This window comes from Pararge aegeria, chromosome 23, assembly GCF_905163445.1.
Source record: "Pararge aegeria chromosome 23, ilParAegt1.1, whole genome shotgun sequence".
In the NCBI taxonomy this organism is placed as follows: domain Eukaryota; kingdom Metazoa; phylum Arthropoda; class Insecta; order Lepidoptera; family Nymphalidae; genus Pararge; species Pararge aegeria.
Window position 1 is genome coordinate 6,870,265 of NC_053202.1, and position 23,708 is coordinate 6,893,972.

Below are 23,708 nucleotides of genomic sequence, written 5' to 3' on the forward strand. Positions count from 1 at the left end.
AAATGATCTTATGTAACAATATTAAATGTCTCAAAGGAAATTCGATTTCGTCAACGTCTGTCATTAATTATGGTAGGGACTGGCAGGCATCAAACTGCCAGAGCTCAGAGAGGGTGGAGTTTCTTACGCTAAGTATCCACGTACGTACCCGTGCGACGGTATTGGGATACGTCGAGCATGTTTGAAAATACTTAAAAGTTTTTAAAAGCAATTGGCTCAGCTCTGTTTCTCGCTGTTTTTTTCAATTTATTCTACACATACAGATACTATGATTTTACTGAGATTTTATGCTTGCTTGATTAATTCTCAGTTGAATCTGCATTCTTCACGTTTGGAACGTGGTTAGTGGTGCTCTGGTTATTTAATTTTAAAAAGGTAATACAAGAATGAGCAATTGTTAAATATGTAATCGATCTTTTTTTCTGTTGAATTTCAAATTAGCGTTAAAATCTGCATTAACAGACCGACTTGATGTTTTAAATTACTTAACATTAATGCATTTGTATTAAAATTATTCAGATCATCATCAAACCGAGACACTCAGCGTGGTCATCATTTGCAAACAATCCTATTTGGGGGCTGCAGCACATCAGTTAACTTTTATAAGATTTTGAATAAAGTCCCGGTATTGTTGCTGTACTACATACATAAAAAAATGTTTATGACTGTTTGGCTATCGCAATTAATAAAAAGCAAATTCGTCATGAAAATGGCACGCATGTTCGAACGTGTAAAGCTAGCATTATAAGCTACAAATATCGAATGAGACGTTAGAAGGTCATTCATGTTAGACACGTCTGATAAAAATTGCGATTGTGGGATAAAACAATTCCAAGCAATACTCAGAGCTTATCAGATTATTTACCGTCCGCAGCCTATTAACGTCCCACTACTGGGCACAGGCGACCTCTCTACTAGTAGAGTCTGTTTTAGACCATCGACTCACCACGCTTATCCAATGCAGGTTGGTGGGCTTCAACGACTGTTATCGTAACTTAACGATCATAGCCGCGACGGATGGATTAACATTCTCACCGAGGCACGGGGGTTATTATTCCCGTAACCTGGGATTCAAACGCAGGACCTGGTTATCTGTAGTGTACATGCTAACAGCATCAGAATAAGCTTATTCGACCCAAGCTTGAAAGATGAAGTGACGTGTGGTGTCTCAAATATATTTATGTAAATATAGTATGTAAAAGATGTTTGCATATGGTGAGGGTAAATCAGATTACAGTTGTTACCACCCCTTTTCTTCCCGGGGTGTCATACGAAGTGACTAAGGGCACAACACGCAGAACACGCAGCAGCGTCCTCTGTGCTACTACTATATACTGCGATTACCAAGCTCAGCGTTATTATGGGAAAGGCCGCCCATTGGGAAACACTATTAGTTCAGTAGAGGACAGTTTTAGCTTATTCATGTGGTGTCAAAGTATATTGTGAAACAAACAAAATATAACAACTGAAGACATTAACAATATTTTATTTCAATGTCCATTATAGAATCAATAAATAAATTATAATAAATAAATATACTACGATAATACACACATCGCCATGTAGCCCCAAAGTAAGCGTAGCTTGTGTTATGGGTACTAAGATAGCAGTTGAATATTTTTATGAATATAATACACGTAAATACTTACAATATACAGATAAACACCCGGACACTGAGAAACAATCATGTTCATCACACAAACATTTTTCAGTTGTGGGAATCAAACCCACGGCCTAGGACGCAGAAAGCAGGTTCGCTGCCCACTGCGCCAGTCGGCCAGAATTAGTCGCGACTATAGACGACTTTTCGACATAAAGGCGACGCACAAAAGGACTCTACAGAATAAACAAAACGGCGTAATGAAGTAGCGGAAATGCTCGAATATACAAACGATTTTATTGCAAAAACGCGTTTTTTTTAACGGAACCGCTGTACTATGACATATTACTGGAGACGGCAAAAAAATTATGTCCCATTTTGTTTCGTATAAAGTTATTAAAACCAGTTTGACTGTAAAAGTTTTTAATCGCTTTCCCTTGTCACGCTTATTTTCGATTCAACGGTTTGAATATATGTTTTTCATGTTTCATGCTATTTTTCACGGTTTTAACGTTAACTGCAGGTCTTAATGTAAAAACATAAATGTATCGGCCGGGATACTTTACTCTAAAGTTACGGGACATGTCAAAGGAGAACTCCTTTGTCATGTCCCGTAACTTTAAGGTCTCTAATATACAACAAAAAAATATGTTGATAAGTAATTTTTTTTTATAAAGACATAATATTGTCTTGGTACTTTTTTTTTTGTAAATGTTAATATTACCATATTAATGATTACAAATGGCAAATATATGAACAGTTGAAAAATTAAGAAAATCTAAATCAAAAACTTTGTATTGGGATAGATCGAAGTTCACCGGTTAATCTAGTGTAAAGTATAGTTAGCGTTTTACCATATAAATATTTATTGTATTTAACATCACGTAACATTGCCTGAGATACTAATAACATCGGATGAAAATAGCCTACGGCCAACTGGTTTCCCTTGTCAGGGTGTAATCTTCCACCCTTTAAACATATTATATATGTATTTAATTTATTTATATTAAATTGCAATTTAATAGTAATATTAAATTGATTGAGAAGGGGTAGTGAGGGAGGGTGTGTTCTGATCTGCGATGGTGTGTTACCACACTGCACAATGTGAAACACACACAATAAACAAAATAACACAGTTTTTAATTCCACTACAGGTTAGCCCTTGACTGCAGTCTCATCTGGTGGTGACGATGCAGTCTAATATGGTAGCGGGCTTACATTGCCGCTAAACGATTTAGTGTGGGCACGTCTTTGTTGGTCGGTTGGTAACTAGCCACGGCCAAAGCCTCCCACCACACCAGACCAGAGATAATTCAGAAATAATAAATTTCCAAATTGCCCCTGCCGGAAAGCGAACCCGGGACCTCCTACTTAAATTCACAGAGCTCACGATTGCGCCATGGCGCATTCTGCACTGAAGGATCCTTTTTCTTAGGCCGATTCACCTCTTACCAGGTAATCAAGTGTGATTACAGAAGAACGCTGGTCTATATATTAAAAAAATATATTTGAAGGCCGATTGGCACAGTGGGCAGTGCTTCTCCTGCTCTCTGAGTCAAAGGCTGTGTTCGATTCTCACAACTGGAAAATTCTTGTTGTGATGAACGTGAATGTTTTTCAGTGTCTGGGTGTTTATCTGTATATTTTACATAAAAATATTTATCAACCATCTAAGTACTTATAAGACAAGCTACGCTTACTTTGGGGCTAGATGGCGATGTGTGTTAATTGACGATGTATTTATTTATTATAAGTTTGCATTAATTTTATCACGTGACCTGTACGCGTGGAGTCCCACACAAACTCCCAAGGGCCCAGTTTCACGTGATTACAAATAACATTTAATATAGGTAAATGTCAATCGGAAAGTCAATATATTTCGGCGCCGTAGTTAGGCAAATAGAGTGGCGGACATTTTAGATCATAATCTAATATTATAAAGTCAATGCTTGTCTGTTTGTCTTCAGTTCAACCGTTCCGATAATGATGATATTTTGCATAGAGATAGTGTGTATCCTGAAGATGGACATAGGATGTTCTTATTCCCGGAAAAGAACCCAGGGAAGAATAAATTGGCTATGCTTAGCAGCAAACTGATTTTGACAAAAAATTTAATATGGACCTCATATCCTGGAGAAAGATAAAGAAAACTTTCATTTCCCATATCAGCCATTTGAGGGTAGTATTCAAAAAGCTAACTAACTTATTTTTTAAACAAAAATCGAAAAGATTTTTATTATTTATGTACCAAAAACTGTGATAACAAAATACTAATTAATAAATAACATCATCATATAAACCCATTATCGCCACCCCCACTACAGGGCAGGGGTCTGCTCCCGCAGTGACAAGGGGTTAATACCGTAGTCCACCACCACAGGCCCCACCAATCCCCAGATTGGCGGATTCCACACACCTTTGAGAACATTATGGATATTTAAGTAATAAATAACTTATATACCAAGTTGAGTGTGTGTGCGTGTGCGTCTGTGAGCGTGTGTGTGCGTGTGTGTGTGTGTATATGTGTGCGTGTGCGTGTGTGGGTGTGAATTAACCAACTCCCTTTTTCTTAATTTTTGGGATGTTAGTTATGTTTGTAGAAAATCGTTCATAGATGGCCGGCGCCACAAAAACATATTACTGTACATGGTGTGGTGCTACATATGGTAAACATAGACAAACTGATTACGTAATACTAAGTAAATCAAACTTTGGATTTTCTCTTTACCTAATGGTTTATCACTCTTGCTATGCGAAAACTAATAAAACTTTAGATTAACCGAACAAACTTGGCCTCCGGATCGAGCGCTAACAGAATGTTCAATGTACGGAACGACATGATACTAATGAATATAGGTGAAAGGTTTGTATATCCTAACCTGCTTGTATTAAAATCTTCAGAACTACCAGAATTATTTAAAAAACTAATTTTGAATAAATTTATTGGAACCAAGTTCCTTAATGCGACTTGCTGTAGGAGTTAACTGGTAGCAATCGTAACCTAAGAAAAAAGCGTTATGACCCGTCCATTTCAGTAGGTCGGTTTCATCACAATCAGATAATATAAACGATCCATCAAAATGATAAGAAACGATTCGTAACGTAAGCTGGACATATCTTCGTCTAAACTGATTAGGGTACAGCTGTAAACTCAGAAAGCAGGGCCGCTGCCCACTGCGCCAATCGGCAAATCGGGCTTCAATTGAAAAGGAAAACTGGAATCTCGCAGGTGATTGTTGTGAGATACATTTCTAACAAAAGGCTTGCGACAGAACCTACGACCAGCCTTTTAACGCCTCCACCAGTCTCATACTTGGACGTTCCTTGGAATTCGGAGGTATGAGCCTGCACTCCTCCACCAGTCTCATACCTGGACGGTCCATGGTTCCGGAGGTATAAGCCTCCACTTCTCCGCCAGTCCAATACCTGAACGGGTCACAAACCTCACAAAAGGGACGACCAGCAGCAAGTAACTTGCCGCCCATCCCGCGTCAACTTCCAGTCCCATTTCTATCCGGGCCAACCACCTCCCGCTGCGTCCTCTACTGGAGATCGGAGGGACGCGCGGAGTTAACCCCCACCTCGTCGGGTCATTAGCCATCAGATAACAATATCTCTTAAGATAAATTGTTAGCCTATGTTTCCAGGGTGCATCGGCCTGAATGCTGCTCTTCCCCACGGACGAATCAACCTACCTACAGCACTCAGTTACACGAGGAGGTTACCCGACCTGGCACCCCGCAATATTTACGCTTGTCGCAAGCCTGTCGTGAGAAACGTGAATACCGTGCTGTCGGTCCATTACGAAAACTCGGGCTGGGATAGTAACTTAAAATCCAAGAGCAAATCAAAAATATGATCTTACAGTTGATATCAATTACAAAAGAAAAGAAATCGCATATTGTTTTAGTATTTCTACCTTGTTTATTACACCGTTATATAATACTTGAGAACAATTTACGACGCTCCTTACTACCTAATGGCTCACAAATCGTCTCCCGGAAAGCATTTTTAACGAATAATAATTTTTTCAGGGGAAAATTTATGACACGATGTTTCGGTCAGGAAAAACTCGCCCATTTCTACGTAATGACTACGTAGTTTTTCATTTCCTTTCTTTATTTATTTTTATGATTCAGAGATCATCAAACCTTTAACCTGATGATGAATGATAAAGGTGGATGAACTAACTATGAAAGAGGTATAATCATCACCAACTATAGGTACCGGTAACGGATAAGCCTGAAATTATCATAATTGGCCTAGTCAAAGTGGAATATTAAGAATAGGATGGAATAAATATAACATTTACACATCTAAGGGTTTAGTCTTTATTCTCCAAAAATAATACTGTTCACTTACAAAAAAACTTTGAACTAATTTGAAATGACGGCCGATTGGCGCAGTGGGCAGCGACCCTGCTTTTTAAGTCCAAGGTTGTGGGTTCGAATCCAACAACTTCAAAATTTTTGAGTGATGAAAATGCATGTTTTTTAGTTTCTGCGTGTTTATAATTGTACATGTATATTATTCATAAAAATATTCACCAGTATCTCAGTACCCATAAAACAAGCTACGTTTACTTTGGGGCTAGATGGCGAAGTGTTTATTGTGGTGTGGACTAAAAAAAAACTTTATTTTTATTGTTTTTGTTTACTCGAATACCTATTCACTCATTCACATCAAACCATTACCGGCCACACCACGTGTCTCCTCCCACAAGGATAGTTAAGGCCTTTGTCCACCACGCTCGCCCAGAGCGGATTGGTGGACTCCACAAACCTTTGAGAACATTATATAGGACTCCTCATGACAAAAAAGCCTTTGGGGCTTTTTTTTTTGCTTTTTTTTTTCCTCCTCATTATGAAGGCATGTAGGTTTCCTCACGATGTTTTTCTTCACGGTTGAAGCAAGTGATATTTTGGTTACATAAAACGCACATAACTTAGAAAAGTTAGAGGTTCGTGCTGCCACTAGGCGTTCCTTTATTATAATGCAATCTTAAGATAAATCCTCAGGAATTGCACGCGATATAGGAACATTAGCTGAAAAGGAAAATATAAAACTAAAACGAAAGATTGAAGAAAGTGCCTGAAACTTTATAATAGTACTGCGCAACATTTGTGCTGAAAGAAAAATGTAGAACTCTTACTATGATTTCCCGCAAACACTCGAAAGCAACTTCGTAGGTAGGCACTTATATGGTACTTGTAGGTTGTTACGTTTTATTTCCCAACTTTATGGAAGACGTGTCTTTGTAAGATACAAGTTCAGCTGGCGACTTCCTTTTGCTTGGGCGTGACGTTGTAGGTAAAGAAAAGCAATTCTCTAACAAGCTTTTAACGACCTCTTTAATGCAGCTTGTAACACGAATTCGCAGATTTCTCCCAAAGGTGGCGTAAACATCTTTCACTATCAGACAGAGATTAATAAATTATAGCCAAGCAAAACGCTCTACTATTTCACTTCGCTACCTATTCCTATTATTATTATCAGATATTATTATCAAATACAACTAATATATAAAGCGCAGCGATTTTGTTTGTTTTTCAAGCTAATACCAATAAGAGCACCCATGAAGAATGTTTCATGCTTGATCTCAGACGTTTTTATACGTGTCGTGAAAGAATCTAAGTTACAAAGACCCTAAGCATATCTTCAGCAAGGCATATCCTCGGGCAAAGCCGCCTAGCGTGTCTCTAGCAGGCGCTATATCTCATATTTTCTTGGTTTGTATTTCTTTAACAAAAATGTACGATCACAAAGTAGCAGGAAAAGCTAATATAATAAATGCATAGTACTAACTATATCTTTTAATTTATTCTTCAATTCAATGTAATCCCAGCTAGCGTTTTAATATTCTTTCGATTGTATACGCATGCAAATACTGAGAATTATGTGCCTATAATTTATTTTACAACCCACCGGAGTTCAAATAGCAAGAAAGATGGTGTTACAATCGGTACATACTTTAAATATTACATGATTTTCATCATCATCATCATCATCACATCAACCGATAGACGTCCACTGCTGGACATAGGTCTTTTGTAGGGAGTTCCAAGTTCCACGATTCTGAGCCGCTTGGATCCAGCGGCTACCTGCGACGCGCTTAATGTCGTCTGTCCACCTCGTTGGGGGTCGACCAACGCTGCGCTTACCAGTACGAGGCTGCCATTCCAGCACCTTGGGACCCCAACGTCCATCCTTTCTCCGAACTATGTGCCCGGCCCATTGCCACTTTAGCTTCGCGACTCGTTGAGCTATGTCGGTAACTTTGGTTCTTCTACGAATCTCCACATTTCTGATTCGATCGCGTAGAGATACTCCGAGCATAGCTCTCTCCATCGCCCGCTGAGTGACTCTAAGCCTTCTTATGAGGCCCATAGACATGATTTTACATACTCGTAAATACGAGTATAAGAAGTTGGTTTCTTGTCATTATCACTATTAACCCTAAACCATTACCGGCCCACTACCGACCGTAGTCCACTACGCTGGCCAAGTGCGGATTGGTGGGTTTATGTGGAATTCGCAAAAATAAAGGTTTCCTCATGATGATTTTCGAAGTGATATTTAATTTCGTCAAACGCACATTAACGCATTTCCAAAAAATGTAGGTTGCTTGCCAGGGCTCCAACTCGGTACCCCCTCGGGCCATAGTTATTACCGCTCGATTGTCACCGCTTTTAGTATATCGTTTACTGGAAAGGTAAGGTTTGGTTTTACAACCTTTTTGCTTGTTATATGGCCAAATTTATATTTTTCAAAATTTTCGAGGCCTTGAGAACATTATGTAGAACTCTCAGGCATGATGTTTTCCTTCACCGTTACAGTAAGTAAATAAATAAATAAATAAATATACTACGACAATACACACACCGCCATCTAGTCCCAAAGTAAGCGTAGCTTGTGTTATGGGTACTAAGATAACTGATGAATATTTTCAATAAAGTAAGTAATATTCAAGTAAGTAATATTCAAGTAAGTAATATTCAAGTAAGTGATATTCAATTGATTAAAACGCACATAACAAAAGAGAGGCCATTGTAAAATATTGAACTTGTTTGCATGTTGCATACAGTACCCTCTGAATAAATATTGTGCATAGCTTAATTCATATTTACCAACATTTCCAAGCTAAATTTCCGATGTTCTTGGAATTGACATTGACAATTATTTGTTTGCCATAAATTCTAAATACTTTCGTATGTACGTATATATGTTTCGTCATTAAGCTTTGAAATTAACAGAACGATTGTTTCCGACGTTTGCCCTTGCACATTGTTTATTCTGACGTAAAATTACAACACCACACACATATTACAATTTTTGAGTTGTGGTAATTTTCAATACTATATATTTTTTTTAAATTAAGCCTTCACCGATTGTATTTTCAAGCATTAAAATATGTTAATTTAATGTTAAATTTATTAATTATGGGGCTGACATTCGTAAGAAAAGTCCCGATTAAATAGACTTTAACAAAAAAAAATTACTATCGGAGAAACCAAAAAAAGTAAGTTATACAATCGAGTAAAGTACATGATTAGTAAAATCGGTGGAACTCATTCGAGCCATTTACATAATTACTTACGTACGTGTTAAAATTAAATACTTAAGTACTATATGTATTCTGTTTCAACTATTAAGTTAACTATGTTTTATGGGTCTTAGTGTGCAACTGCCTTAATCTACGTTCAGCCACTGAATTATTACGCTTATAAATCATGGCGGCTACGTTGCGCACCGTAAACTGTACAATTATACGGTTTAATACTTGTATTATGTAGGCATTGAAGTCGAGTAGTTAAAGTCTCTTGAATTTATTAACGATGGATGTCATCTTAATAATTATGATTGATACGTAATAGAGACGCACGGCCATCGGATGAATTGTATTTATGATCGTTTGTATTAAGGAAGTATAATAGTGTTTATTAAAGAAAAATATATCTAAAAAAAAAAAAAATCTGAAATAAGTGTGTTAATTTTTCGAGAATACTTGAAGGTCTCATTTCATAAACAAAACATTTGTTTAGTTTGTGCTATGCCTTTTAATAAGATGCATTTATTTTGATGCAACTTCATTTATTTATACATGTAAAGAAAGTATATTTCTTTAGAGTTTCATAGTTCTCAAATTTAAATTTTCCCGCGCTCCAAGCCGTCGGCAAAGCAGTTCAAGTTTATGATAAGACAGTGACAAATATGGAAATCAAAAAGACAATTTGAAGTGTCATTGTGCGGGGCTTATAATAATGTTCATAAAAGAATAAATCAAAAACTATTTTTGAATTTACTTAAGAAATAAACTTTACATGTCGTACATATTTGTCTAAAAATTTAATTGTAGCGTAATGTAATCAAACTAACGAAATAAATCTTTGTTGTTACGGAGCAACACTTTTAAGTGGTTTCAACGCACGGAATCACACGAATTAAACTTTTATCTAATTATATTACATTACCCTCATACGCAATTAAAATGTTTCCTAAAAAACAGGTACTGCTTCTCCTTTCTCTTGGCATTATTAAGTTCATCTATTCATAAACTTTGATTGTAAATACAAAAACAATTCGGACATAGATAAAACAAGATTAAAAGCGCAAAAAATAAACAAATACTTCCAAATACAAGTCAGCAAATTGAAGACGTTCAAATTTCTCAAAACGCTAGAACAAAAGCTGAATAATTGAGTCACGATTCCAATTATCCCCGGCTTCCTTTCATCTCACCCTATTTCACCCCAACTTACCCTTTCGGAACAAAGAATTGACAATGACGTTAAATGGCCACCCATTTTCACAGTGTTGTGTTCAAATTTAATTATTTTAATTCTAAGATTTAGCGAATATACTTATGAATCCAGCCACTCTTATCTTATGAATGTATAGACCTCTTTATGTTATAAAATAGAGTAAAGGATTTACCTTAACTTGACAGTAAGTAGGTATTCATCCGTAAGTTAGTATCCGCAAGTATTCTGTCAGAGTCTTATACCTTCGAAAATATAAAAAAATACTAGCAATATCCGCTTATACCATAGACTTATACTGTACTTAAATAACTATACATAATAAACTATACGTATTTCTATATCAGTTCAAACTAGCTGTATCCCGCGATTTCATCTGAGTTCATTTTGGGTTTATTATTGGGTTACAGAATCCCACAGGAAACCTTAATTTTCTCGGGACTATTTCTGTAAAAATTTAACCTTGTTGAATTAATGTCAAAACATCCATGCACATGGTTTATTCTAACACCCTAAGTAGGTAGGTAAGGTAACTTTTATCAAAATCAGTTTATTGCATCACGTGAACCCATTACATTAGAGCACTGGTCTCACGATGTTTTCTTTCACCGTTAAAGTAAATTTTATTTTAATTGCTTTAAACGCACACAATAAAATTATGGAAAAAACAAATAATAAAACTAAAAGAGACTGGAGTAGAGTATTAAGAAGTATCTCGAGTAGAGAGTATCAAGAATTATCGAAAGGGTTATCGAGTCTACCGGTGATCCTAGAGCGGGCAGTTACCTTGGCCAACGAATTAGTTTGGCCATCCAAAGGGGCAATGCTGCCAGCATCTTAGGAACTGTGCCTCGCTGCGGTGGTTTCGAGGACGTTTTAGATTTTATTTAGTTTTACCCACTGGGCTATACCGCTTTATATTAGTATACATTAATAAGTATGCATTATGTTCCATACCTTATATCTTTAAACGAGCAATTCTTGTATATATATAATTCGGAATCGGCTCCAACGATTTTCATGAAATTTAGTATACAAAGGGTTTCTGGGGCGATAAATCGATCTAGCTAGGATTCATTTTTAAAAAATGTAATTTTATTCGTATATATATATCGTTATATATATATATAATTGGAATCTCGGAATCGGCTCCAACGATTTTCATGAAATTAAGTATACAGAGGGTTTATGGGGCGATGAATCGAGCTAGGATTCATTTTTAGAAAATGTAATTTTATTCGTGTTTCCCGGTAATAACCGATTTGGTGCAGACGAAGTTGCACGGGTCAGCTAGTTATGATTATAGAGATTAGACATTCCTACAGTTTTAAAATACCTAAGTAACCTAAATACCCAACGATATTGAAAAAAAAATTACCGCATTATTGATTGAAGCCTATTTTTTTTTTTTAATAGTATTACTAGACGGACCAAGCCTATATATATCTATAGCCCACCTGATAACGCCGGAAAATAACGCCTATAAAATCAGAGCAATACTTCACAGAGCATGCAAGGAGCACGTCTTGCAACATGCCGCCCTGTGTCTATCAATTTGAGACGTGGGTGAACACCCTTACGTAGCCTACCTGTAACACCGGCAACTACACCCTTCAGACCGGGACATATCATTGCAAAAATGCTGTTTAGCGGCATGGCATGGAAATAAGCATGGCGTTAGTAGTTCCCCGATGCATACATGCGATGAACTATATTTACGAGAAGGAAATTCGAAATAAATGTTGAATTATTTCCTTACTCGCCGTTATTAATAAATTATCGAATCGAATGTAAATAAAATCATGCAGTTTTAATTAAAGTGAAGCACGTTCGCATACGCATTATTTTATTTAAATGTCACTATGCAATTTGCAGTATGAAATGTTATTTAAATCAACGGTACTTTACTGTTAATTACAAATACGCAATATTATTAAACTAATGAATGTTATGGAATGCTCTACCTAAAGATGTTCGAAGCTCAGAATCGCTAAATATTTTTTAAAATAGACTTAAACAATTTGTTTGTAGTACATATATATAATTATATATAATTAAATATACATATACATAAATATCTATGTATTACATATAATACATCTTTCACAAAATATAATAAATATCGGATTTTGAAACCCCAGGCTAGAACAAAAGGCGAACGAACTTCTGATATTCCATTATATGACAAAGGATTGAAAATTAGATGGCATAGTCAGTATCATACAAAGAATCGCATTGAAAGTTAATGAAGCTTGTAAAATTTTTGACGATTATTAAAACTTATCATTTAATTTTTGATGTGATACGTCTATTGGCTCACCATACTATTGTACTCGTATGCCGTCACGAAAAATGGCGTAACGCTCTCCCTTGATGACGCGGCGTTCATAGATGAATTGATCATCACATTTCGTAGACAGTTGGAAGACCTCGTATGGGGATTTTTAAATCAGAGGTAAACATTTCCATTATTTTTAAGCAAGGTGTATTTCCAAGATATCCTTGATTATGTTAATAATTTAATTGTTTAGTTATTAATAATATAATTACGTTATACAGTAGGGCTTTGTTATGACAGAAAGAGCTGTCTGAGGCCCCATTTACCAACTAACCCCAATAAACCCCCATATTTCTTATATTGTGTATTATTTTATTTGTGTTTTAGTTCAAGTATTAGTGTGTAGTTATTCGTATGTATTTTTTTTTTAATTTAGCACAACCTGCAGTCTTTTATCTTCTTGTTTTCCTTATCTGCTGGCAGAGATCGCTACTAAGCGATAAGGCCGCCTTTTGTATACTGCTCCTATCTGAGTTTTTTTTAACTTGTAGTATGCAAATAAATAGTAAAAACAAAAAAAAAACATTTCTTGTGTTATTAGATTTTGCGTAAATGGAAAAATGTTTTCATTATATTGACGGCCGATAGGCGCAGTGGGCAGCGACCCTGCTTTCCAAGGCCGTGGGTTCGATTCCCACAACTGGAAAAATGTTTGTGTGATGAACATGAATGTTTTTCAGTGTCTGGGTGTTTATCTGTATATTATAAGTATTTATGTGTATTATATTCATAAAAAAATATTCATCAGCTATCTCAGTAACCATAACACAAGCTACGCTTACTTTGGGGCTAGATGGCGATGTGTGTATTGTCGTAGTATATTTATTTATATTTATTATTGCGAAGTTTCACAAAGAGAGGTTCAGCATCAGTTCAGTTATACAGGTTCAGCTTTTAAGCTGTCCGTCGGTAAATAGCACTATTTTTATATCCCGGAACGCTTACCGGGGGTTTCTAGGAGATAAACAGTATCCTATGTCTATATACAGGGTGCAAGTTGTAAAAATGCCAACTTTATCAAGAACGCTAAGTCTTGATCAAATTAGCATTTGAGTAATATAATAACAGTCACCGCTTATAATATTAATATGGATAATTATTTATGTGAAAGAAGTATCATGACAGACATACCATGTCATTAACGCATAATTTTATGACACTTTTTGTCACAGAAAATTGTTTAAGCGAGAAGATTCCAAGCCGAAGACGAAGTCGTTTATATAATTTTACGTTTATAGAATCTACGCGTAAAAAGGCAATCAAATTTCACCAGCTGTCGGGTCTTCCAAACAAACATCTCTTAAATCTGGTAAACGCTTACCGAGTAATATTTATTCATTAAGTGCTCCAACCTCTGAGCGTCCTAAGTCAATAAAGTGTACGAACTTACTACCTCGGCTAATCTTACTTGGAAAGAAATTGTGTATTACCCGGAATCCTGTAATCCTGGTAGAATTATTTTATTACTAGGGGTAGCCCACGACTTTTATCTCATATTTAGCCCCTTTGGGGGTAGTAGTTCTTTATTTTTAAGCAAAACCTAAATTACTAAGTTCATAAAAACTTTCATCCTCTATTTAACTAGAATTAAAAAAAAAAATTTTTTTTAAACCGAACGGCCAAACACTTCTTTGATGAGTTCCATAGAAACGGTCAACCCATTTTTGAACCAATATCGTTTCAATTTTTCATAGTAAATAAACGCTGTATTTGACAGTTTGACAGTTCAAAAATAGGATTGCTCCGATCGTCACCAAACTTTACAGGATTACTCTTCAGGTAAATCCGGAGATCCGCTGAAAGTTTCATGGAAATCGGTCCAGCCGTTTTGGAGCCTATACGGAACATACCCACAAACTTTCTCTTTTATATATATAGATAGATAGATTGTTCTACAGTAAAACGTTTTTATTTTTTCTTGTCTTTTGCTATTGTGAGTTAAATCAATTTATTGATTGCAGTAAGGTGCTCGCGACTTTGTCTTCCGTAGTCTTCTAGCGATAAACATGTTAAGCTGTTGAGCATAAGGTACGATGCACAGAGCATTCTAATGAGGCCTGTAATTACCGACTACGTTTAATATTCAAAAATTCAAATTCTAAAATGTTTTATTAATGTAGACCTTATTACAGACACTTATAAAGCGTTCATACATTTAACATGTTACACTAATGTTAGTGATGGTGATAACTGCATTCGTTAACTCAAAACTAAAGCTAGGAGGGTCCCAAACGCGGCCTGGTCTGAGAAGAGCCCACAAAAAAACTTAGCCAGGTTTTTAAAAAAGCCATAAAATATACATATTTGGAATATTTTAGTAGTTAGACATTGAGATGTTTTTACGGCGAAAATCACTCGACTCGGTTTGAGGTCTTTTAAAAGTTAGTATGTACGTATTTATAGTATGTTATAGCAATGAACACCGAACGTTTTTTTTTCATTTTCCAATTTGATCATTACGTATCACGCATTTTTGCATGGTATTGTAATGATGTGAAACTAGAATCTTTCGTATCTAGAGATATTTTTTACAATGTCCATTTATTCTCATGTTTTTTTGTTCGTAAATAATTCAGAAAGAGTGCGTACCTTTCCAAACTATTCATTTTGTATTCTAACCGCAAACATGGCTAATGGCCGACCGGTGTAGCTTCCACTTCTACACTGCGGACCACTTTCAACTAAGTACCTACTTGTTATTTTAGCAAAAAATAAAAGCTAGATAATTTAAGTTTTGTTACCATTTTATTTGATAGGACGCTTCAGCCGTAGGCAAAGCCTTACTACAGTGTGATCTAGTGCTTTGGAGTCACAGTTTAGAGAAGATTTGAAAAATACCTTCTTGCTAGCTTCTAGCTTTGAGGGATCCAAGCTCGTTCGAGACTTTTTTTTATATATTAACGATAGGCCAGCGCTTGACGACAATCATGCCCGTTAGAAAGCAAAGATGAGGTCTAGGTTGGAGCACGCTTGCCTAGAAAAAGCCTATTCACTCTAGCCTTGAAGTTACTCAAATTATACGAAAAAGCCTATTCACTCTAGCCTTGAAGTTACTCAAATTATACGTGGCAGGAAACACAGTTGCCGGGAGGGCGTTCCACATTTTAGCGGCACGTATCAGAAACGTGAATAAAAAACGTTAACGATTGTAGTTATTCATCTTACCACAGAACCGTGAGTGACAATACAAAATTACGCTTTTATTCTTAAAAAAAAAATACATTGAGACTTTTTGTTTGTTACAAAATGGGACCCAGTATCCATAATGGTTTTAATAAAATTCAGAGATTCATATTTCACATCCCTCCGCTCCAGCTCAAAAAGAAAATTACAATGTTGTTAGAGTAATCTGTGATACAATAACGTTATGTTTTCACTGCTGGACTAGCTGGATAGGCCTCACCCAAAGGGAGGGTTTGCACATAATCACCACGTTGGACAGATGGGTTGGATCACCAATCCATCTGTCCACCATGGACACTATAGATGGTAGCAGCAGAGGACACAGAGGAAGCTTCTGTCCGTTATCCGTTATATTGCCTTAGTCGCTTCGTACGACACCCGTTGGAGGAGGAGGTGCGACAACTGGTTTCTCATCTTCACAGCACACCTCACAGTTTTTTTGACGACCTCCCTGGCGCAACGGTGAGCGCTGTGAATTTAAGTAGGAGGTCCCGGGTTCTATTTCCGGCATCGCCAATTTAGGACTTTCTGAATTCGCTCTGTTCTGGTCTGGTCAGAGGCTTTGGACATGGCTAACTAGCCATGTCATGGTAACTACCACCCTACCGACAAAAACGTGCCGCTAAGCGATTTAGTGTTCCGGTGCGATAAATAAATAAAAATAATAAATATACTACGACATTACACACATCGCCACCTAGCCCCAAAGTAAGCGTAGCTTGTGTTATGGGTACTAATATAGCTGATGGATATTTCTATGAATATAATACACAGAATTACTTATACCCAGACACTGAAAAACATTCATGTTCATCACACAAACATTTTCCAGTTGTGGGAATCGAACCCACGGCCTTGACTCAGAAAGCAGGTTCGCTGCCCAGTGCGCCAGTCGGCCGTCAAATGGCGATGTCGCGTAGAAACCGATTACCGAGGGTATGATTACCGTACACCCAAACAGGTTAGCCCGCTGCCATCTTAGACTGCATCATCACTAGGTGATATTGCAGTCAAGGGCTAACTTGTAGTGCAATAAAAAAATCATATATAGCAACTAACATCACTGCAAGATTTAATAATGTTTAATAATCGTACAATATCTAGGTCTAGGTCTAATTTAAGTCAACCCTTGTCTTGTATCAGTCTACTCATAATTGCAGTTCAGTCACACAGTTAAATAATAATTGAGCTTCTTTACTTAAGAGGTTTACCCTTATCCCGTACGTCGCCAGATACTGTATCCACACCACTTATTCTCAACGACACCCTTCAAAATGTCAAAAGTTTAACAATGGCTGTAATTAGCAAAGAACAATGTTTTCAATGGAGCTATTTTGCGAAATAATTGAGGCGTATCTCAAATACAATTATTACAATGAAGATAGTAGATGATAGAGATTAACTTAGGAATTGTGTTTAGGTTTTCTTTAGGTTTCCGTAAGCTTTATTTTATTATGTATAAGTTTTTATTCAACGACTTGTTAGTTGCAAGCTGCTTTCTTGACGGCCGATTGGCGCAGTGGGCAGCGACCCTGCTTTCTGAGTCCAAGGCCGTGGGTTCGATTCCCACAACTGGACAATGTTTGTGTGATGAACATCAAGTTTTTCAGTGTCTGGGTGTTTATCTATATACTATAAGTATTTATGTATATTATTCCTAGAAATTATTCATCAGTTATCTTAGAACCCATAACGCAGGCAATGCTTACTTTGGGACTAGATGGCGATGTGGTAGTATATTTATTTATTTATTTATTCTCATCTGGTAGTAAGTGACGACGCAGTATTACATGGTAGCGACCAATCCATTGGCGAATATCATCATCATGTTAACCAATATACGTCCAATGCTGAACATAGGTCTTTCGTAGGTCGGTAGTTTCAAATACAACAATCTTGACAACCCTGCTTGATTTAATCCCTTCTCCTCATTAGGAGGTCTACCTATACTGCGTTTACCGGTGCAAGGTCGCCATTCCAGCACCTTGGAACCCAACGTCCATCGGTTCTCCAAACTACGAGAATGTGCTCCATCCACTGCCACTTTAGCTTCGCGACTCTTTGAGCTACTCCGTAACTCTGGTTCTTATGCATATCTTAGAACACCGCGCACAAACATACCTCGGGTTCCTTGTAATTTGTTGTATCACAGGCCTTATAGAACGAAGTTGGGTAAATATTCTCCCTTACCAAGAATATCCGACATTTATAACGATGACGTAAAAAAAACAAAAATAAATAGACTTATTTCATAATAAATTCACTGACTTTAGGCGTAAAATTATTGACACTTTTAATTGTACAATCTGACATTTCAAGATAAAAATAAAATAAATACTTGACTATGTTATCAAATATTCAAAATTTAATAAGCTTAAACTTGGACATTGATGTTAAATTTTTTTTTTTAATTTTATTTTTAATTTAATTTGAATTTGAATTTTAATTCTATTTATTTTTTTAACATTATAACCTTATTAATTAGTAAAATATTTTTAGACATTTATTTTGTAATGCAGTTATATATAAAATGTAATTAATTTTGAAATTATTTTCAAACGTAGTGAAAACCTGTAATAAGCTGAACATTCACTTAGCTCACAACGTAAAATCTTGGACAAGAAAAAATGTATTAGCGGTTAGTTTTCCTAAATAAATAAATAAATCTCCTCATTCCTGGTTTGATCACGTAGAGATACTACAAACATAGCTCTGCTCTTCGCCCGCTGGGTGACCTTGAGGCTTCTTAAGAGACCCATAATTAGCGACCACGTTTAGAGACATAAGTCATCACCACTCAACAACCAAGAAAAAAGACCAAGACGAAGACCAAAGACCAAAGGACCAAAGGAGCAAAGGATCAAAGACCAAGACTTTGGTCTTCAAGCAATGCGGTGTTTTGGACGGGAAGATGTCACGAAGTTTCCCGAAGGCTGGCAATCGGAGTTAGATTCGGTGGCTCGGCTGTCGGATATGAGTTATGTTAAGCCCATACTTCTAATCGGTTTATACGCGGCATCGTAACGGAATGCTAGCTAGGCAAAACGGTGGTGTCTTTGTCGTGGGGTGGTAACTAAAACAGACCGAAGTCTCCCACCTGGTCTGGTGGAAAACCAGAGAACGTTCAGAAAATATAAATTTCCTAATTGCCCCTGTCGGAAATTTGACCCTGGACTACCTAATTATAAGACCACAGCCCTCGCCACTGCGCCAGAGATTATGGATGGATGGATGGAGACTCCTAACTTAGTAGGAAATTAACCTAAACTGGGTTTTATATGAATAAACGTTTATGAGTTCAGAATTGAATGTCCCAAAGGAGAGTTTTGGTATCGTTACAAAATCAGTAGCTCTCTATGGACCGTTTTAAGGTTACTTACATTTAAATTATCCTTACTTCCTAACTAAAACTTAGGGCGTGAAGGAAAGAGAAATTATTATAATGTTATAAATTCGAAAGTGTGTCTGTTTGTGTGTTTGTTTCCTATTTTCAGCTTAACCGCTGAACCGTTCCTGATACAAATTGGCACATAAAGTAACACCTGGATAAGGACATTCATTTCAGAAAATCTGTTGGTAAGAGTTACCCAAAGCATTTATTACCTATGCGTGGCTTGCCCCCTTATATTGGTACTCATATCGAAGTCATATCAAAGTATTTATGGTATTTGAAAGTATATATTAGTTTAATTATTTTTCTTACTTTTTAATATTAGTACTGGTTTATGTGCGTAGTCTGGTTTATGTATTAGTATGTAGTTAATGGTATGTGTGCTTAGTTGTGTACACCCCACCTTTTTGCTTCGCACGTGTGTTTTTATAGGTTGGCTGGCAGAAATTCCTATTTAGCGATAAGGCCGCCTTTTTTCCCTATTACGTGAATAGTTTATTTTCTTAATTGTGGAGTATAAATAAATAAATTGGTGAAATTTCGCATAAAAATTGGCATCCTTGAGATGGCCAATGGAAACATTTAATCCCCGTAAAATAAAGGGTTACTGCAGGAATAAAAAATAAACGGCGATGAGGTCGCAAGCAACAGCTAGCTTTTTTATACTTTTAAAAGTACTAGTAAAAACAGGGTCAAATTAATCTTGAGCGAAGAAAAACCTACCATCTCTCCTCTCTCGCATAACGAGCATTGGTTATTCTAAGCAATTACGGTCATTAGTCAAGCTGCGATACGGGGTACGATCTGGCTAACTTTCGCCCATAACTTTTCTCATTTACTGCGCCGCTAATACATTTTAGCCTCCGGCCATTTTTTCTATAGAAATATACAATTTTCTGTCTGATTGAATTATTAAAAACAACGACAAAATTGAAATTATGTTAAAAGCAAAAGAAATTAATTTAAGTTACGTTGCATTGAACAATCTGTACCTTGATGAAAAAGCAGAAATTATAGATTCCCAAAATTGCCTTGCCAGGAATCAAACCCGGGACCTAAAATAAATTCACAGTGCTTTCCGTTGCGCCAGGTCGTCGTCTTTTAGCAAAGGCAGCAGGGCTAGGCCAGGCAGGAGACAGAAATTATATACCCAGGATTGTATGCCCTTACCTACCTGCTACGGGAAAATGCTTACAGGTACGGGAACATGCTTGCATTATTTGGATATTATTTCCACTTTTGCACCAATAGAGAGTTAATAAAGCTGTGGGAGTAGATCAATTTTTATCCTTTCCCCGGGGATATAATTGTCTCGTGCCCCTGCTAGCTGTGCAGGTGGAAAGGTTAATTTTATCTCTTGTGATAATATATCCCAGGGGATAAAATTAACCTTTATCAACGTGGTCCGTCAATAATTACTTTAAAACGAAACAAAGAGAATGGCTAACTTCCCCGTAAAAACCCCTTAACTTTTCCCATTTACTACGTCACTAATACTTTTTACCCTCGAGCCTTTTTTTCCAAAGAAATAGTAAATTTGCGTGGTTGGATTTAATTATTCGCGTTGAGACGAGAAGCAACTTTTAATTAAATATTTCCAAGACGACCTGAGAAATTACAGTGTTTTATTATGTTGTATTTTTTTGCATTAAATTATAAGTTTGCGCCTGGCTGGTTTGCTGATTTTTTATTTTTTTTATTAGACTGACGATTTACATCTGACTATCAACTACGCTAGGCCATATTACATTATATATATAACTAGCTGTTGCCCGCGACTTCGTCTGCGTTTTTAAAGTATTCAGTATCGCTAAGCCTTAAATGAGTATAGTAGTATATAGATATATATATATACATATAACATGTGACTGTCAATTAATTAAAGACAAATAATTTGCAATAAAATAAAATTGAGACTATAATTAAAGATATAAGCTATCCTATCTCTTAAGTTGGAGCAGACTGCTCACGGTGTGCCAATTAAATTTAAAATCGGTTAAGTAGTTTAGGAGTCCATCGCGGACAAACATCGTGACAGGAGATTTATATATATTAAGATTATTTGCTTTGGATGATTCGCAATAATTCTATTCTAAATATTTATGAATTTTTCAAAATATATTAATTATTATACAGTTTGTGTCTTACCGAAAACTAATATCGTACAATATTATTATTTGGTTCGTTTTGTTGCCATCGCTGAAAACGGTATCATCGTTAAAATGCTGGCGCTATTGCCCCTTTGAATTGCTAGACTTAGCCGTTTCACGTTTGGCTAAATAATTGGCTAGCTCTTGGGTCACCAGCTGTCAAGACCAATTTTTAGGCCACGAACTTTTCGTGTCCCAAGACCATGCGCTCAGAGTCTCAAACGCAAGCGCCGCAAACACGTAGTCATAACAAACGACGGAGTAATTTACTATATTTTAGCAAATTCGGCAGCTGCTGTCGCTTTTTGGGATGTTCTCGTTAAGTGAGAAAGTGCCACCGTATCAACGCAGATCGCATCCCACACCAGCGCACGCCCCATCGACCACGGTACTACTAGTCATACCGTCTGGTCACTAGCCGGAAGGTCCAGTTTGACGAAATATTCAAGTACATTTGTGCATCTAAATCCTTTGTAATTAATTAAATAAAATTTGAATTCATTTATCTCAGAAGTCTCTGTCCAATGACAGAAGAGAATATCATATTTAAATGGATAATTAAATAAAAATAAAAATTAAAAAATAAAACGAAATCAAAGTATTTTTTTTATATATAAATGTCCTTATTGAATGTGTGTTTTGTTTTTTATGTATTTCCTTCACGCCCTTAATAAACCATTAATTGACTTGATTTTTGGCATAGATTTAAAAGAACGGAGAGTAACATAAGCTACTTTTTATCCCAAGAAAAAAAACAATTCCCACGGGATTTATAAGAAACGTAATAAGAGCACATGAAGAACGGGGGCAACAGCTAGTGTATCGATAAATTTAAAAAAAAAGGTATAGTATACGCCTTAAAAACATTAACTGTACTGTCGCAAACGGGAAAAATGTAATAACTGGTAACATTCACGTTATCACAATATTACAAAAATAACTCATACTCAGCTGCTCGCGGAGTTTTTTGATAAACGCAGACTGTTTATTGACGTTGGTGGTGGGAATATGAAAAATTTCATTATTAAAAAACTTTCGAAACACATTCGCCACGCGTTACGTTTTCGGAGGAACAGTGTAATTTGGTTCATTTCCACGAAAGTTTAATAGAACATAATACAAAGTTGCGAACGCCAAAGAGGAATGTAGAATATATATATATATATATATAATAGAAAGGTGAATAATTTTAGAAGTTTCAGATATTGTGGTCTTACATTGTGAGGTTTTATATTTCGTTGGTAAATATGATAAAGAGTACCCAACGATCTCGTATTAAATGTGTTACGGTAATTTTTACAGGGTAAATAAACAAACTTTTAATCACATCAACCGATAGACGTCCACTGCTGGACATAGGTCTTTTGTAGGGAGTTCCAAGTTCCACGGTTCTGAGCCGCTTGGATCCAACGGCTACCTGCGACGCGCTTAATGTCGTCTGTCCGCCTGTCCAGCTATGTCGGTAACTCTGGTTCTTCTACGAATCTACACATTTCTGATTTGATCGCGTAGAGATAGTCCGAGTATAGCTCTCTCCATCGCCCGCTGAGTGACTCTGAGCCTTCTTATGAGGCCCATAGTTAACGACCATGTTTCAGAGCCATAGGTCATCACTGGCAACACGCACTGTTCGAAGACTTTTGCCTGAAACTTTTAATAATTGTAACTAAATTCATAATGCCAGATATTCTCTTAAATTGAGTAGCATTTTAAGAAATGCGCTTATAATTCTTGTTTAACTAACGGATAGTTTTCAAATAATAATTAAAATTATATTTGATACATAGACAATGTTCATGACATTGGTGGGTATTTTGATAGAAATACGGGTGCATTTTCCATATAGGCATCCTCTAGCCTTCGTAGTTATGTGCGTTTTAAGTAATAAAACATTATTCGTTAAGGTAAGGTTATATATATGTATATAAAGTTCTCAAAGGCGTGATGCCCAGCGTGGTGGCTTCTCAGGAAACCCCTGCCCTGAAGTGGGCTGGCCGGAAATTGTATAATAATGATGGACCAGAGGTTCGCCGGATAATATATTTTTAGGATAAAAATGGTACTCGTGATGCAACTTTGTCCGTTCGTACGTCACACTTTATTATTTCACTACCAAATATTGGATAGAAGCAGGCGTTACTTTGCGGAAATCCATGATATATTATCAAAATTAAGCTTAATTTGCTATACTCCGCGAAAAGCAGGAGAATCTGTGTGGTGTAATTTATAATTTCTTCAATCCTTATACCCCACACCAAACAGATCTTCGGCAATATACCCTCTACGC